General features: G+C 41.4%; 1 protein-coding gene across 6 annotated transcripts in view; it reads right to left on the bottom strand.

Moving 5' to 3' along the window:
- CARMIL1 (capping protein regulator and myosin 1 linker 1) overlaps positions 1-15,499 on the bottom strand; it is a 189,972-nt gene that overhangs the window by 111,371 nt on the left and 63,102 nt on the right. The gene's annotated exons all lie outside the window — the stretch shown is intronic.

Here is a 15,499-nt window from a genome sequence, read left to right as displayed (position 1 = left end):
TATAAGCCAGTTAGCACAGCAGTGAACTGAAGAAATCTATTCAACCAATCTCTCAAGATCATATAACAGAAATCTTAGTGACACTTTAAAAACAACCAAGGATGAGAAGTCCAGGAACAAAGGACGTATTTAAATATTAAGAAAAAATTAAAGATTATCGTGATGTTATTAGCAGTATAAGAGACTGTAAGCAAACGGGGGAGTTTTGGACACATTTGGGGCATTTCTTGAGTAGGAACACAAAGATTCCTCATTCATAGCATCTGAATTTCTTCTCCAGTAAAGGCAATGGAAAAATGCAGTTAGACTAGTGAGACCAGTCACTCTGGGGAGAAAACAAAACAAATATTTTGCAAGCTACTGCCAATCAAAATATAATGATTCTATATCATATCACTCCAATCTCCGGTAGCACATCCCACTCACAGATCTTACTCTTTGCAAAAGGAATTACTCATCTTGCAAAACTACAGTACTGCTTGTTGATTTACCCACAGAAATATCTGCTGTTTGCTACACCTTTCCCAGATTGAAAAAAAAAAAAAAAGAGAAGCAAATTCTACTCAAACACCTGCACCAAAATGCCACAGCACATGCAGAGCTTTTCCCACAGCTAGGACCTCCTGAACTCAGCCCTTCCCTGTGTCCATGATCAAGTGATCAAAGCTGACACTGAACATGTTCCTCACTTGGAGAGGAAGAGGCAGGCTAAGAATGCAACCCAGCATCCAACTTTGAACACTTCAAGGACTGGATTTCAGCTTCAGCTCCTCAGCTGAATAACATCTTGCTAAGTCCTAGGAGCACCAGTGCTGCACCAGTGTTGAGTATTAGCAGATTGTTTCGGGGTTGACATGATTAGAGCCAGTGCTCTGGTTACCACTGGCATAGAGCCAAACTGCTGCAGAATAACCCATGCCTCCTGGAAGGCTCCACCCTTCCCTGAAGCCCCCTTATGACAGCCTGGCCCTGTCACACAAAGCTGCTTCATTTCCTTGCTCATGCACAGAGGACAGACGGCCTCTCGTGCTCCCCTCCCAGCTACGCCTCTCCCAAGTATCTCTTCCCCAGCTCAGCACCAAGAGAAAGGGGAAGGGCCTACCCAAGGGGTTTTTCCACTGCACAGCCACAGTTTCCCCAGCAGCTTTCTCTCACAGTAATAAAACCTTGATCCTTTCCCTGCCTCACCCACCTCCTCAGGGCAGCCCCACACAGAAGGTGCACACCACTCTCCCGGGAGCCTCTGGCTAAGATCACACCCCATGCTCACAAAATAAGCTCGCTATCAGCAGGAGTGCCACTCATGAAGCCATCTCCAAGCTGCCCATGTGTGAAGAGGGGTAGGTGATCAGGCATCCTCCCTGTGCGGGCACCACCAAAAAAACCTCTTCAGTATCACAGGCAGAGCAGCTTCTGGTCACTACACCTGAGATGCCCAAGTGAGACAGGAGAAAGAAAACTTTTTGAAGAACTGCTTTCCATATTTACCTTCTAGGTAGTGGCCAACAGCATTAGAGACGTGAGTGCTCTGTGTATGTCACCACAGTGAGACAACTCGTTACAGCAGAATCATGTCACAGTCTTGCTTGAAAATATTTGCTTGCATGTAAAGGTTCAAGCTATTTTATGAGCCTAGAAAGGGTCAATTTAACATGACTACTGTACACATGAGCAGTCCAAACAACAAAGTTAAATGTAAACTAGGCAAGCAGAAGGCCCTAACAAAATTAGATTAGAAAAGAATGTTCCAATAGAGCACATGGCAGTGTATATTTTTGCGGCAGTCATATCAATGATCCCAAAGTGATCTTTCTAAAACCAACAGAGCTGAAAAACCCACTGACCTTAAGATGCATTTGTGTACAAAGAGGCTCGCTGTAAGATGATACTCCCCACTCAGCAGGTAAATGGCTACTCTTGAGCAATAAGATGGTACAAAAAGAAAAAAAAGCTTGATGTTTCAAATCCAGTAACATAAATTTCTATAGTTTTCACAGTTAAGACTCTAACAAATAAGAGTTTGATTCTTCCGTAAAATCATTTGAAGAGAAGGTCAATTATTACTGCAAAATTAAAGGCCCATCTTGACAACAGCAGGACAAGATTTATTACTTTTTAAAAAATTTTTTTTACAATGGCAGAATTGGCTGAAGCTTTCCATTTATCACAATTTTAGCTGTTAAAACCTGCAAGTATAGCTTTGAAAGGATCCACTTTAGTTTACTGCTTTCTGATTGGTTTTTTCCTTATATTTTCAAAATTTTACTGTGACATCTTCATTATAACATCACTGTTTTTGCTCACATTTAGCAACAGGGTAACCTGTACCCCAGTTCAATCCAAGACTTGCTGGATGAGCTGTGAAACATGAATGGTTTGTTTTCAATGACTTCCTTCTCCTCGATAAGGCTGCAGCAGATAAACAAATAATGGCTCTTAGGATGTGGCTCACCCACGTCTCTGACAATAAGATTCTGCATAGTTGTTTAGGACTTGCAAGGGCAACAGAACATGTATTGCAGGCTCCTCAAAAACACGCACCACTCTAGTCCTTCCCTTGAGAAATGTGACGCTGGTGCCAAAGGCAGAGGCACTGGAGGTGTTTTCATACAACAGTTCAAGCTCCCACTTGAGAAACAAGCTATTTTTGTGCAGGAAAACCCAGGTCTGTGCATTCCTCTGACAAGAATGAGTATGTGTCTGATTGCACAATTGTCTAGGGCTTTCAGAAACATACAAGAGTGCTGTTTTTCATGAACAGGCAGATTCTAGATTTCCTGGGGTTTTTGATTTCTTCATACAAAGAAACTAAAAAGCAGAAGCAGCCACCCTTACTCTCAAGCAATCCTCAGGCATCTTACCAAGAAGGTTCTGTCACTGTGACACTCATTTTGTGCCCAGGGAACCTTGAGCACAGTAGTGTCACGGTCAAAGTCGCTTGGAAGTCCAGAGGCTCAGAGCAGCAGGCACCCTAACTCCAGGGATAACCCGGAATAAAGAGCTCCCTGGCTCACAACCCATCAGGAATGTCAGCTGGGCAGCGTGTATAATCCACCTTATCATCTGATAACAAAATGATCTCACTTGTTCAGCTTAATGCGTCACAACCCCGCTCCTCCATAACCTTTTTGTTTGGGCACCAGTAGTACTCAATCATCAATGAAGTTAAAAATCCCACCAAAAGATAAACACACGCAGGGTAAAGAAAGAGGCTCGTGAGTTAATTCATGCTTTAAACACACATATAAGCCAAAAGATTTGTGAGTGACTGATGTAAAGGCAGCAAGTACATCCAGGCAAATTTTATACAGGATACACAACCTGGCTGTTGCTCCATGGAAAGGACAACAAAAGAGAATTATATTTAGTTAACAGCAGCTTTGGTCTATCTTCCTACTCTGCCTTTTTAAAAGCATAAAAAAGGATTATTATTTGAATTTTAAATGACTCCTACTCACACACACATACCCAAGTTGATGATTTCTTAATGTTTTTATCATTCCAAATTCTGTAACGCTCCCTACGCTGCTCAGAATGTACATGAAACAAAATTGGGAAGCATTCACCAAAAACATATCCTGCAAATTACTGTCTCCAGAGATTCATGGCCTACAAGGTCATCTTCTATTTACCAGAAACATAATGTATTTCAGTAAGTAACATAGATCCTCTGTGAGCATATCAATATAACAAATATACAGATGCATTTTGTCATTTATTGTCAAATCCTAGCCTGATTACCCATTCTAACTTAAATTAACAGGGCTGCACTGGGTTAACCCAGCCACCCTACCTGGCAGTCACTCTTGGGAAGATCACTAGAGAAACACGGATCTGTGCTAATTGCATCTATTTTGCCAGACAAACCACAGCAACTAAAACTACCTCATCTATATTTAAAGCAGTTTCAAATCCATAAGGAAATGCAAATCATCTGAAAAACACCATTACCCTTTTTAAAATGCTCAGGAATGAAGAGTTCTGGAAAACACAGTGAGCATACTTGGGCTTCGTGACTAGACATGAAACGAAATCAAACCTCCTCAACACTTCATGGGCCTGGGAAGTTGCATGATGCTCCCACCACTCACCACCACAGATGTTTTGACACTTCCTTCTGATGAAACCTCAAAATAAAGATGATTAACCAAATATTTTTCCCTTGCTGGGAACTGATGAACACAGATACTTTAAAAAATCTAAAATCAAAAACAAAAAACCAACTTTGTACTTTTTTAAAATCAACTGTTGCAATTTTACACCTTAAAATATACTCCCCATACCTTTCCTTCCACCATAGTTTCCTTAGCCCCTGGTATCTGCCATTTTGTCAGTCTCAAAATTGATTCAGTCTCTTCCATTATAATGAACTCGTGGAAAGATGCATTTGTAACAGGTTTCCTTATTTCTTATCACATTCTTATGATAGCCATCATCTTGTGAATGCCTTGAATCCAGAAGACAGTCACTTTTCTGTATATATCTTAGTTATACCTTCCCCATTTTTCTCATTAATCATTACCATTATTATCCAAAACATCACCATTTTTAAGTTTTCACCTCTATTAGCTTCTTTATGATTTCTCTCATAAGCTGTTCACTGCTACTGCTGACTCAACCTCTAATGTGCACACAATAATGTGAGGTAAAGCAGCAGCACTAATACAGTTTTTGCTTGGTTAAAACATGGATGAATCAATACATGTTAGAGCATCCAGCCTCCCTCGGTCCCCACAGGATCGACCGTTCCCTTCCCGGGTTGCATGCCTGATGTTGTAAATGCTTCATCCTCAAGCAACTGGAGTTCGATTAGATAAAAGGCCCCTTTCAGCACCATGGCAGAGATATTAGAGCTGTGTTTGAGCTTCCTGCTAAAAGCACTGAGCCTCGCTACACAAAGAGGCTAGCTGACATCCTGGAGGGCTTTCTGGAGGGCTGATCAGCTCAGGCACAACAGGAACACGTATGCAGCAGCATCTGAAATGGTGGCATTGCTTGGCATATGGTGGGTTTCTCTGCAGAGAGCTGACACCAGTGAAAAATCCCCAATCTGAGGGCTTGCAGCACCACCACCTTCACCCACACAGCCCTCACCATTGAGTTTGACTCTGATCGTTTGGTCTCGACTACTTTTGAAGCACCATCTGTGATAAAACCACTGATGGACCTTATTCACTCCTACTGCAAATGTCCCCTTATTTATACACCAATACTAAAGCAGTCTTTTGCTGCTGAAGAAGTACTGTTAGGGAAGGCTTAGTGCATTTCAGTTCACACACAAAAACAGAGTTTCTCCCTCACTGAGACGACCCTTAGCCAAGTTGAACACATTCCCAGGCTTGCCTAAGTCGCTGGTGCCTGTGTGGCCAGCCAAAGACCAAAACACAGTAAGGGGAGCTGCTACTTGCATCAGTACAATTCTCTCCTGCCCAAGATAGGGGTAAGCTCTGCAGCACAAATAACTACCTCAGCCATCCCCATGAAGGGGCTGCTCTGCTGCATGTTTCTCTATTACCATTCCTCAAGCCAACCACTGCTTCCTCAAAAAGGCTCCCTGACTGGAGCCGTGGACAGAGCATGGGCCTGCCTGCCACAGGAATGCTGTGCAGGTCACAGCTTTCACTGGTCCTTATTGCCACCACACTACTTTAAAAATTCAAGCCTGCTCTGTTAAGGGTCACCAATTTCTGTATTTTCTGGATGGCAGAGGATGGCATAGGAAACAGTTTTTAGTGGATCTTTTTTTGTTGTTGTTGTTTTTCTTTGGGGGTTTTTTGAGTTTTTTTTAATGCGTGCTCAAATATCAGAAGAAATGCCAATAAATCTGCTGTGTTTAGAGAAGAGAAGCACCTTTCACAATACTGCAGGGAACAAGACTGGGGACACCACAAGATGGCACAACGGAGTGCTTCACACACATCTCCTTTTCAGCCCAAGTCAGAGGACCCATTAACAGAAACGCTTATTTAGCACCTGGAAAGCTGTTCAAATCTGCAAAGCAATTTCTACTTCAGAGGCAGAAATGAACAAATCTTGCCTAGAAGACAGGTAAGAAAAAACATCCTTGTTTTAGAATTAATAACAACTAAGGCACAGACACTGAAAGATTTGCCTAAAACAAAAAGGCAAGATGAAGTGGTAAAGCTTGAAAGAGAAGCTTGGAGTAAAAAGGGTCCTAATTCTGATGTTTGGGAAGAAACAAAGTAGCTTGGAGGTTTATCAGCAAATTAAGACAAAATTTCCAGACATAACTAAATTTGTTCCAACACCTCTACCAGCACTACCACTACACCTACAGCCAGTGTCCTAGGCCTGTGAACTGTTTCTAAAAAACACATTAATCAAATTGTGCTTCTTTAACACCTGTGAGCCACAAAGAAACATGAACACTTGTACAACCCTGTCTGCAACAAGTAAACTATCCAGCTGTTTTAGCAAAAGTGGGATTTCAGAAGAAACTGAGATGTGCTCACCTTTGGCCAGACATCACCTATGGCAGCAACAGGACCCATGGACACTCCAACTGCCCAGCCCTCTCACTGAAGTGTTTTGGGATGTGTCACCAGTGGTGCAGACTGGGACTGTCCTCATTTACAGATTTTACATTCAAAAGTTTTGTATCTTAGGCTATAAATTACAGAGCTGCTTGAGGAGGGGCAGCCACCTACTGCCTGTGTGCACAGGGCCCCCTTGTTCTAGCAAACAATCAGTCACGGAACAGTTTCATGGCATTGTGAGGATGTCCAACACAGAGCACTAAACACAATCCCCTGCAGGCTGCAAAGCTTTCTTGTCATCCTGTTCACCACCACACAATTCCCAACAACAACAAACCATAATGCTGTAAAACACTAAATACCAGAAGACCCACCTAGAGTGTTATTTAAGCCTGCTCTGAGCCATAAAAATGGGAATCAGCAGCTGCATTTCAACAATTCAAAGTCTTCTCCTGGCACTGGACACAGCCAGGGCTGATCCCAGCCAAGGCAGAGGAGGGGAGCAGGTTCAACCACATACCCTCACATGTCAGCTCATCAATGAGGGGTAACACCCCAAAGGGGGGATTTCTTTCTCTGTACCTACATTATACAAAACCAGGTCACTAGCACATTAGTGTTAATATACCTTTATTTCACTTTTTTCCTACTTTTGCTCTTATCTGTATACAGCCATTACACAGATTCAGTGCTGAAATGCAGGTTACAATGTGCTTCAATAGGATTCCCACATACTCACCTTTTACAATGTTCTACACCCCCAACACCTGGTTGAAAACATTTTGTTGACTATTAATTCAAAACTGTGCAACAGTTTTTTATGCTTTTGTCTCCATCACAAAAAGATGGTACAGGCACCCTTTAGAAAAAACCCTCCCATTACCTGTCCATGGTGTCAATAATAAGAAATGTCCATACCCCTTCCCCCTTCCTGCACAGCTTCCCTCTGTGTTTACACACAGCAGTTAAAATGGAAGCGTTTTGGTGTGCTGCAAATGACGCTGTTCCCATGCAGAAGTAGCTGGAAATAGATTTTGCTATTACAGTGCTTTTATTCTTATCTTCTTTAATTTCATCACTTAGAAATGCCAGATTAAACATTTTGCAGTGATCCTTAGTGAGGGAATTGCTCTCTTTCTAAGTGTGTCACAGCAACCATAACAAAGAACTTTAAAGACCAGGAAACAAAACAAAAACTTCAGGTTCAGAGGAAATGCAATTTGATCCACAGCACAAGCATTTTATAAGAAACTCTTCTACAGACATTCCTATTTGCTTTTAGCTACCAACATTTAAATAAAGATTTAATTATTGAAGTGCAATGTGCTTAGCTACAATGGATATTGAAATAAATAAAATAAGCACAGTAGAACAGTTTTCCTCAATAGACACTGCTATAAACCACAGTCTCAAAAAAATTGACCTTGGATAGCCCCAAGAGCTAAGGGCCAGAGAAAGATATCAGCTTAATAAATCTGTATCATTAAGTCTTTTGTGTACTCTCCACAGCATACACAAATTGAAACACAAACCAATGGGCAGAGAATCATAAAACCCCCAAGCCAAAGTAGTTCTTTCCCAATGAAGCCATTGCTGTGGGTGCAAGACAAAACCCTCTTCATGACTAGGTCAGAGGGGATGCAAGGTCCTCTCCTCTACACTGCTATAGGAGCCTCACTGCTGTCCTCAGGTGCACTCCTGATTTCCTTTTATTCCTCTTGCTTCCCCACAGTACCCCTTTTCCATCCCTATCATCTGTAAAATATGATGTACCCACTGGAACTAACACGACTGTGACAGCCACTTCATCCCTAATCACCTGAGCTACACTGCAAGACTTCATCTTTATATACTTTGATATCTTAAGACCATCAATCTTTCAAGAGAGGGAGGATGCTTGAGTGCTGAAACCAGCTACTTGGCCATTAAAAATCCTTAAAAGCCACCACTATATGCAGGACACTCAAACTCACATATTTTGTTATACTGTTTTACTTTTTTTTTTATCCCTTTTACAGCTATTTTATTTCTTACGTATCACAATTCACCTCTGCTAAAGAAATCTTTTCTTTCAGAGTCTAAAATAACCTTCCAAAATGGCAAAAAGGGAGCAAACGACTCCCCTGTCCCTGCTCAAGAAAGGAAGGCTCAAATGGACTTTCCCTTGCCCACTGCTATCCCAGCATGAAAAGGGCAGTGAAAGGGAGGCCCCTTCCAATATGGAGCTCTCCCACACCTCTCAGCCTTCATTCTTCAAGTGGTGGGAGTTGAAGGTGGCTGGGGCATCCCCCGATGGCTTACCCAGGGACACCCACCCACTCACCCCCTCAGCTGATGAGTAGCTACCATCTCCTGGAGAAAACTCACAACAGGCTCCCTGTCATGCACTTAACTCTTACAGCCACGGCAGCTAAATAATGAGGTGTGAAGAGTGTTTCCACTTTTTTTGTCATGCAGGTGCACGGTGCTGGATGCATTTCTTTCCTAGGAAATTCTGCACCAAACAAAGTCCCCTCCCTGCTCCCACTCTGTATCTAACAGGCAGGAAACCCAGCAACCAGGCCAGCCTCAAGCAGTGACACAGCTGATTGCATCTGGCTTACCCTTAAACAGAAATTCAGGAATTGCCACATTCCAGAGAAGCAATTTTGCCTCCAACATGCTGCAAAAAAATACCTGGCAGTCTCCCCCACTCTCCAAATGAACACTATCTTGTCTACCTAAGAAGTACAGGCTGCATGAGCTGAGCAAAAACCACTAAGTAACCATTGATGGAGGGCTATTTTTCTTTCTGCTGATTTTTAAAAGTCTTATGATGTCAATTATCTAATGTTGTTAATTATTAAAAATTAATATGCTCCTATTCAATAAAAAAGCCATTTTCAGAATTTCTGCTTTTAAGAAGATTCTTGAGTGTATCACACTATTGCTGACTATGTGTTACTTATGTAGCTTCTTATACAATATATTAACCTGGGAAAATGCATGTAATAACAAAACATCCCCATTTATCTGAGAACAACTTCAATTTCTAAGAGCCAAATGGATAAACAAACCAAAAAATAGTCAGAAACTATGCTCAAAAAGAAGGGAATAACAATTCACTGACTGCAAAAACACCAAATGATTCTGCTCTTCAAACTTAGGAGTATAACAATTGCTGCAACTTGGTTATCAACGCTCAAAAGATTTCAGTAGTTTTTAAACTACCTTGCCTCTGAAAATTTGCAAAAAAATTCAGCTTGCTTCTCCAGAAAGCCTTCCCAAGGTTCTCCACATGATGCAAAAGTCTTCTAAATCAAACTCTTTTTCAGAACAGTTTTGTGTGTGAATTTTGCTTTTAGAAGCACTGATCCATGTGCTTGATGCTAGTTAACCATTGCTCATTTCAGAACACAAGACTTTTAGGGAAAGGAAGAGAGCTTTTAAAATGTTACTTCACTACTTCTAAGTTGTGAACTTATAACTCACTCTGCTTGTCATAGCAAGCTACAGAATTGTAGAGTAAACTAGATCCTCCTGGGTTTTATCATTTTATCTAGAGTAATGATTTACAAGCTCTTCAATTTGTGGGCTATCTTACTTTTCTCTATGGAGGTATAGCACAGCCTGCCAAAAAGGAAAGTAAACCTGAAAATTATGGCCTTTGCTCTTTTTAGATGGTAGATTTTAAACCACCACAGTCCATCTTAGTTTATAAGACCAAGGCTTGCAAGTGCATTTTTAAGTTTATGCCAGTTATAAAGTATGGCATTCATATACACACACCAGTTCAGCTAAATTTGCTTCTAATGTGACTATCATCCTTAGTCTAAATTCACAGTAACACTGATTAAGTATCACTGGAGTTACACATCAACAACTTCAATAAACTCACCTATATTCAGCCAATTTACTGGTATTCTCACAGACATCAGAAAGAAAAATGTCATTCAATTGTGCTGCCTAAATAGCTGATTAATGTGTGTCATCCCAATTTTTTTACCCGCTTCTTGTTTATCATCTCTTCTCAACATCTTTCATTGCTTGAAGTTCTAAATGTTTTCTTTTCCTTTTGTTGAGCTTTGATGTTTATATCAACAGAGGAGTTTTGTACAACTAAAATTAGAAGTCTTAAAGAAATCACTATATTTTTGAATTACACAGCTAAGTTCCCAAACACTCCATAAATAAATGATCAGTGTCTTGGTAGCAGGTTTGCACAAAATTTTACCCAACAGACTATCAGATATATGGAAGATTTGAACCCTGCCCACACACAAACACCTGTATTACTGAATAATTAACTTAATTATTCAGATGAGAAATTATTGATGTCAGTAAAGCACAGCCATGAAAACTCAAAACCTCCCACCTACAACTGCAACAGAAAAAAGCCCCCAGCTTTATCTTCCATGTCTTTTGTGTCAGGGTCCTGTAATCACTCAATTTGTCTACATTATCTGTTTTCTTTTTTTTTTTTTTTGCAGGCTAGATACAGATGTCTTCTTTTTCCCTTCCTCAAATCCTAACATGTTTCACACAAATGCACCAAGAAATGAAGATAAGGAGCAAAAAGCATCCATGTCAACAGGCCTGTGATGGAAAGACTTTTCAAATTCAGTTGCATGACAGAGATCACAACAGTTCTGAAAAGGCCACTACCTCCCCCCTGCTCATAAATTAGATAGGAACTTAAGAGATCTTCTGTCTTCAAGTATAGATATCTCCTAAAGTAGAGGTGAAGGCAGGTGGAAACAATGGGACACTCTATTGACATCTACTCCAGGCTGTGTAAAGAAGCTCCAGGAGACACTGCTTTGCTCAAGCTAAATTAGCAAGAGTGCTCACTTGTTTAACAGAAAAAACAACATGTTTAACAGAAAAAAACCAAAATCTGGCTCAAACAATCGCATCATCATGATCATGAAGTACATTTTTAATGAGGACACTCCTACCCTAGAAGCTGTTAATGTACACAGACACGCAGTTAAGGCCCAATCTAAAAATGCAGGTGACAGAAGCAAGTAGATATAACCCTTTCAAGAAGAGATGCCAAATAACAGTGTTTTAAAATAATATATCTATGCCCACTCTTTGCATGATAAAGACCACAGTATTTCATCCAATAATATCAGAATCGAGACTGTAACCTCAGCTCCTCTCAATCTGATGCCTCAGAGCAGTTTCAGAAGCGAAGCATCTGTTGTGGTTGCTAATAAAAAGTCTGAAGAATTCTGCTTTCAAATATGCAAAAGTGGGTGGGGGAGAGGGGGCAGTTTCACTTTCCTGCAGCCACATGAAGATACATAACAGCTTTCAAAGTACATCATTGACTCACTCACGGTAAAAATCAATCAATTCTATGAAGTTTATGGAGCCTGGTAAATTAGCTAGAAAAAACACAAGCTTCTCTGGCTCCTCAGGGTTCACAATATGTGATCTGACCCTGGCTGTAACAATCATGTCATTCTAAGCAAATGATGAAGGAACCACAGCTGTCTGGAAACCCTGGTACTCAATAATGTTCCTTCCAAGGGGGCCAAAGCCTATAGAGCACAGGCTTCAAAGAGCCCTGCATTGAGCCAGTGCAGCAACACAGAAAAAAAGTGAGGTCACCAAATGCAGATGTGAGGTGAGACACAACCACACAGGGAGAAGCATCAGCTCTCATAATAGGGAATCATTTCTGGGGACGGGCACATGATACTTCCCTGCAATCAAACCAGAAAGAGGATTTAATACAAAGGAAAACCACTAGAAAAGTGACAAATGGCAAGGTAATTCCATTTAAGGACTAACATAATAATTTTTCCTCTTCACTCAATTTCTAGTTTTTGCCACATCTCTGCTTCCAGCAGGCTGCGTAATCCATCTAAAGCCTCCAATATCACACAAAAACCTTTATTGCTAAGGACAGTGATTTTTTTTTTTATACTGTCTGAAGTGGCTACTTGCCAGCAACATGCCAGCATTCTGAGGAAGAACTGGTAAGAAAAAAAACTAGGCTGAGGCTGAGCAACCTCTTCAGCTGTGATTCTGTAAGATTCATCCTAGGCAGAAACAAAGAGATTGCACTTACACACAGCAAGCTGAAAGCAAGCCCAGGAAAGCCTGGGCTGCTCTGCTGATAGCTGCTCTGCTCATGCTCAGTCAACGTGCTTGAGACACATTACGCTTCCTGACATGCAGCCCATGCAAGACATGCTGGATTTTGGCTGTTGAGTTCAGGTAAACTTAAAAGAGTGGCTGTAATCTCCAGATAGCCAGCATGCATGGTTTCTCCTGGATCACCAAAGACTTGGAAATCCAAGAGAAATGCATCACACCTACCTTCAATATTCTACCAAGTTCTGGTTTCCCCCTATAACAAGTGCAATCAGAAAACATGATCAGAGAAACTCAAATGCATGGGGGTTGCCAAGATCAAGGATAGAGGTTCACAGAAGGGTTAATCTGTGCCAAGACAAGCAGTCTTGATTTAAAAGCTCTGAACACCTGACACTGACACTGAGTTCGCTCCCAAAGGCAAGTTTACCCTGGGCTAAATTTGTTACCTTTCATATGCCTATGTTGCAATTCGAGCACACTGGATTTTTGCTTATCAAATGCACAGCCTGCCCTTTTGTCTGCAGCTGCTTCAGTGCTATTTGCACCATGTTTCTGCCTGGAGGTTCGTCCCTGGGCTCCTGGGCCCATAGCTTGAGAAGCTCGTAATTGGCAGATCTGGGACACTAAATAATTCTTAGTGAAAGCCAGGAAGCTTCTGAAACCAACAAACAAGACCAAAAAACATCTCAGTCAGGGATGTGTGTATATGTAATGAATGAAAAACAGTGGTAACAGAACTGTGTGAAAATATTTCTTTCCAGGTCACTTTTACCATGGAACATGTTTTGATTCTCTACATTCACTCTGTTGATGTTATAAACCCACCCCTTTTCATTAGTAAATGCATAGACAGCTGCAGAAACACACTTTAAATTAGGCAGTGCAGTGTTCTATTCCAGATTATTAGTCTGAAATAGCATCACTTGCAGTGCATTTACTCCTGTGTACTACAGCTAGTACTGCTTTTATAATGGAGCAGTGATTCAAGTATTTTCTGGCTCATTCTAACAAACTGACAAAGAGAGACTACAAATACAAGGTAAATAAGAGTTTTAAAGAAGGAAAAAGACCGTACTGATTAGTGTTTAATTTGCTAATTCCTAGAGAAAAGGGAAACCTTTTGAACCTACAAACAAATGAGGCCATCTGAAAAGTATGAAGGAAAGGGCAAGACTTAAAAGCTGATATATTTAAACAAACTAACTAACTAAAAATTATAATCAGTGCTATCTCCACAACCCATAAAACCGGTACCTTTCTGGTACAGCTCCATAAATCAATTTTGTTATCAAAATACAGTCAGCAAATCTATAAAAAACACACACACACAAAAGGAAGTCTAGAGTTCAACAATCATCTCTGTCTTACCCTTGTTATTAATTGAAACAGATGGCAGTGGGGGTGGTAATAGCTACACACAATTCGGGACACTACAGAGGAAGCTTTATAACAGTCACACAAATACATGGTGCCTTTTATTCTAACTATATTCACACAGAAATATTTGAGGATGAAGCAGCATTAGAAACAGAATTTACCTACTCTTTTATGCATACAAACTGCTCTCTTCCAAGACCCAACTACATCCGCTAGATCACTGGTAAGCAGCAGGAAATTTAAATCATTCAATCCAAGATGGAAAACCTCCTAATTTTTTAAAAAAAGGAATTAAATTTATACCCTGGAATAATATATAAAATTGCTTGCAAAGCAAGGAGGACTGCATCAGACTTGGCACTTCACATTCTAGGTCACACTTGCACAAAGCAGGCAAGAAAGTGAAGGAAATCAATTAGAAGTGAAAAGCCGCCGTGCACGTGCCAAAATGCAGTCTTAGGATGCAGCTGTGCAACCCATCTAATCCAGCCTAACACAGCTAACCCAGAGAGGCTGAGCCCACTCTCCCCCAGTTCCCCCATGCTGCAGGGCACTTCCAAAGCCACCCAGCCTCTCAGGTGGCTCAGCCAGGCTGAGGGCTCCCACCACTGCACACACACCAGATCGGTTCTCCGTAGGTGTCTCTTGCCATGTCTGTGCCACCAACCCCAACAGGGGAGCTGTGACCTCTGCCAGAAGGGCAAGTGGCAAACAGAAATGGAAACTTCCTAGAATGGGCACAGCTGGCTCAGCCAGAGCTTGCTAGCCATGTTGTATTGGAAGGAGGGCCTGCCTTGAGAGATGGACAACTTCCATGGTTTTAATTACCACTCTTTTGCTTTTCCCCAAGAGGACAAACCCCCAAAGAGAAAAGAGAAGAGAACCCTAGGCTAACTCTTTTAGAGAGGACCAGCCATGAGATGGGTATCATCATTGCAGGAAAGAGCACAAAAGAAAGGGCAATGTAATTCAGCACCTAGCGATGCACCACAGCTGCATGACTTTGAGTCATTCTGTGATCCAGGTATACAGACCCAGCCCTGGCAGCCCTTTGCTCCAGCTCACCCTCAGCATCCTACCAGACACAGACAACTCCTTTGGAGATGCATCTGCTGATAAATCTGGCAAAGCTGCTCCCTGTTGAAAGGACAGCACAGCACATCCCTGAAGGAAAAATGCTGGAGGCCAGTTAGGCAGATCACTGAGGCACCAAAGTAGCAGAGTAACAACCCCACACAAGGCTTTATGCATTTGTTTAACCCCTACACTAGAACAATCAGTGCCATTTGGGCTGATTAACCTTAAATAAATAAAATGCCACTGCTCCCTACAATGGATGAAAAACAGAAATGCTACATGAACTTGTACTCAGCTTTTCAGAACAACCAGAACCAACTCCAGCTCTCCTGACACTGTGCTAGCACTTGTCCTTTCTTTAATAGCTGTAACCTCTCATCTTTATAAATCAGGGACTTGTTCAAAATATCCACAGCATGAACTCCACATTTCAGTTTAAGAGTTAACTTGTACAAAGA

This window comes from Melozone crissalis, unplaced genomic scaffold (genome assembly GCF_028551555.1).
Source record: "Melozone crissalis strain CALT ecotype California unplaced genomic scaffold, PUWL_Pcris_2 ptg000042l_1, whole genome shotgun sequence".
Lineage (NCBI taxonomy): Eukaryota > Metazoa > Chordata > Aves > Passeriformes > Passerellidae > Melozone > Melozone crissalis.
The sequence above is the reverse complement of the archived record's forward strand: the minus strand, read 5'-3'. Positions and strand labels throughout refer to the sequence as shown.